The sequence below is a fragment of the Lycium barbarum genome, chromosome 11 (genome assembly GCF_019175385.1).
Source record: "Lycium barbarum isolate Lr01 chromosome 11, ASM1917538v2, whole genome shotgun sequence".
In the NCBI taxonomy this organism is placed as follows: domain Eukaryota; kingdom Viridiplantae; phylum Streptophyta; class Magnoliopsida; order Solanales; family Solanaceae; genus Lycium; species Lycium barbarum.
The window spans coordinates 26,647,664-26,651,339 of record NC_083347.1 but is presented as its reverse complement, the minus strand read 5'-3'; the positions used below and the strand labels follow the sequence as shown (position 1 = coordinate 26,651,339).

The 3,676-nt window shown below is 38.2% G+C and overlaps 1 non-coding gene across 1 annotated transcript; it reads right to left on the bottom strand.

Moving 5' to 3' along the window:
* Nucleotides 1–2,513: 2,513 nt before the first annotated feature.
* On the bottom strand, nt 2,514–2,619 carry LOC132620598 (small nucleolar RNA R71). Its single transcript, XR_009575039.1, has one exon. It is a non-coding gene; the product is annotated as a small nucleolar RNA R71 (small nucleolar RNA).
* Nucleotides 2,620–3,676: the final 1,057 nt, after the last annotated feature.

Below are 3,676 nucleotides of genomic sequence, written 5' to 3'. Positions count from 1 at the left end.
CTGTGAGAATTGGCTACTCTTTGGAAGAATTTGGTATTCCTATCTCCTTCTTTAAGCCACAAACATCTAGACTTCTGCCTCCAGGATACCTCTTCAATCTTTGCTATTTCTTCCAGTTTTAGCTTTAGGTGAGCTGATCTCTCCTTCTCCCCATGTGACATAAGTTTACCTTTAATAGCTTGTTCAATGATAGTTAATTCCTCCAGCATACATTCCTTTTGAGTTTCTAGCTTTCCAAAGGTCTCTCTGTTCCAATTAGTGATATCTTTCTTCAAAATTCTAAGCTTCTGAGATAGGACAAAGTCTGGACTACCTGCGATGTTGTAGTTTTGTCAGCAGCCTTTGATCATTTCAGAGAAACCTTCTATTTGTAGCCACATATTTTCAAACTCGAAGTAAGAGAAATTAGTATCCCAATCACCACTTTCCAAAAGCAGAGGTCTGTGATCTGAGACAACTCTTGGCATAGCTAGTTGTTTTATAGCGTTGAAAATATCATTCCACTCCGGAGAGATTAGAAACCTATCTATTCTGGATGCTTGATGTGGCGTGATTATCGATGCTTTTATGCTATAAGTTTTACCTGTTTTTAAGCAAGTCTATGTGATTTTACGTGGTTTTTAGTGTTTTTCAGGTGACGGAACAGATTTGGCATGACAACAGTTGAAAGTGCAGAACCAGGTCGTAAACTCAATTTACGGTCTGTATTCTGCAATACGGGTCGTATTCCAGGTCGTATTAAAGAATAAACATAATAGAAAGGCAGGCTGAGAATATGGTGACTTACGAGCTCAGTTTGCGGACCGTATTTCAGTTTACGGTCCATAGTCCAACACGTATTTAACCACTCGAGCATTTGACAGAAAGTCTGAGTTTTGGAAGTTGAAAGACGACCAGGCAGTTTACGGGCCGTAAATCACTTTACGGTCCGTATTTCAAAAGACGAAAGTTGATCACAAGTAGAAGGACGACCTGGTCGTAAACTGATTTACGGTCCGTATTTCACTTTACGGACCGTATTTCGTAACGACGGGATCAAAGTGCAAATCTGTAACTTTTATGTTTTCAAAACCTATAAATAGTCATTGTAGGGTTTTTAATAGACATCAGTTATTATATTTTTATCTCTTGCCTTAGAACATTAAATACTATCTAGTTTTTAAAGATTCAAACATCAATTCAAGTATTATCAATTCATCTTTTCTTCCAAAGTAAGCAATTATGAATTCTTCAATTTCTTATTTCTTGTTCTTTGTCATAAGTAGCTAAATTCCCTTACTAGGGTTGTGAACCCAATGATAGGTGTTTTGTGATTGGGTTTGTGATTGATATACACATAATGGATTATTAGAGTTTAGTTACTCTTCATTCTTCATTCATAATTAATGGTTGCAAACATTGATTAAAGTCATAAACCTTGATTTATTTAAGAAAATAATTAGGGTTGGTAAGAATAACTAATAAGGACTCAAAGCTTTAAACTTTTTTTAATAAATTCACTTAGGAATAAGATGAATTTACTTGGCACGATTAATCATTCTTCATGGTTGCTTTCTTATATTTGGAAAAATCATAGAAAGACATAATCTCTATTTATTGGAAAATAGTAGAGATTCACATAGAGGTTAAGTGCATTCATCTAATGATCCATTATAAGCATATCAAGATCAATACCCATAATCATACACCCTAGCTAGCGGGGACACAACCTTAGTTTCTTTTACCATAAATTTCCACCAAAGCAATAGATAGCAATTAGTTATAGAAAAACCAACTTTTACCAAAATCATCGTATTAAGACATTAGACCTAGAACTTAGCATCCTACGACTTTAGTAACCTTTTCACACCATATTCCCTATGGGATTCGACCCCAACCTTGTTGGGTTATTATATTTAACAACGTCCGCGTTATACCATTAATAGATGTAATTTGAGCGTATCAAATTTTGGCGCTGTTGCCGAGGAATACGGTTTTGAAATTACTAAATAGTTTTTGCTTTGATTAAATTCTTTTGCTTATTCCATCACACCTTGTTTGCTACTTTGTGTAAACCATAACATGAATTAAAATCAGCAAAATCAACGTGCTAGTAACTAGGGAAATCGGTTGAACAATCAGGCGAATGAATTTAATGATGAGAATATTTTTGCTGATCTTGTTCCAGAGGAGGACTATGCATCTGCTATTGTTCAGCGTCGAGTTGGAGCTGCTACTGTGAAAATTGACTCCTCTCTATACGAGTTGTTGAAACTTGTTGAAACTTGAGGGATACTTTCGGAACTCTACCGAGAATGACCCTCAACGTCATTTGCAGAATTTTGTGGATGTGTGTGCTAATCACATCCAAAACAACATTCCACAAGATGATATTCGGTTGAGGTTATTCAAATATTCCTTAGCTGGAGAGGCAAGAACATGGTTCGAGAAACTGCCCAGAAATTCAATTACTTCGTGGGCAGAGATGGTGACTGCTTTTCTCACAAAGTGGTACCCCCCTAGCAAGAAGGTTGAAATTCGAGACAAGATTTATGAATTCAAACAGCGACCGGGGGAACAACTATATGAAGCCTGGGAGAGATTCAAGGAATATTTGCAGAAGAGTCAGAATCATGGTTTTCCTGAGCAGATATTACTGGAGAAGTTCTACCGAGGGCTAGATTCAATGACGCAGTCAGTTGCTAATAATGTAGTTGATGGGTGTTTCATGAACAAAACTTATCGACGAGTGACCGCCATACTTAACAAGCTGACTACTCATAATCAAGCTTGGTACTCAAACAATGCTGATATGGTACCGTATGGTAATGCTATGATCCAGAATATAGTGAAGGAGAATCAAGACACTCAGCAAACTTTGACAGAACTGGCAACAAATATTTCCTTGCTAACGAAGAAGTTTGATGAATCTCAAATCAAGAAGGTGAATGTTTGTAAGGAGGATGCAGTTTTTCCAAAAGGGATGCACCATGCTCAAGATGGTCCATTCCATGAGGGGCCACATATGCAGGTTGAAGATGATAATTTCGTTAATAACTCTCAAGGGGTTTACCAAAGACAGAATTACCAAGATGGCTATCAGAATCAGAATCAATGGAGACCTCAACAAGGTCAAGATGCTTACAACAACTCTGGGAACTACAACAATAATTATGGTAGTACGAACCAAGGGAGCTACAACAACAACAACAATTTCGGGAACAAGAGTTCCAATCCTTATATACCACCGAAAGGGCAGTCAACAGAGCAAGGTAGTTCGAAGGTTGAAGCAAAGCTTGAGAAGATTCTAGCAAATCAATCTAAGTCTAAAAGGACTTTATCTGGTCTGACAGAAACAATGGGTTCCCATACAGCGGCTATTCAGAAGCTTGAGTCGCAGATGAGGGATATTTCTAGAGAGCAGCACCCTCCTAAAAAGGGAGGATTTCCGAGTGACACTATTCCGAATCCCAAGAATGGGGGAGGCGGTGTAGACCGTGTGTTTTCCATCACTACTAGGAGTGGTAAAACACTCCAGGGGGTTGCTGAGAAGGTGATTGATCTTGAGCCGATAGACGAAGAGGATGAGGTGCAGTCTGAAACAGCCATTATTGCTGATGAGATTCCTACTGACAAGAAGGTTGCTGATATTCCAGAGATGGTGAGAGATGCCGATGACACAAGTAAGCAGGCTGTG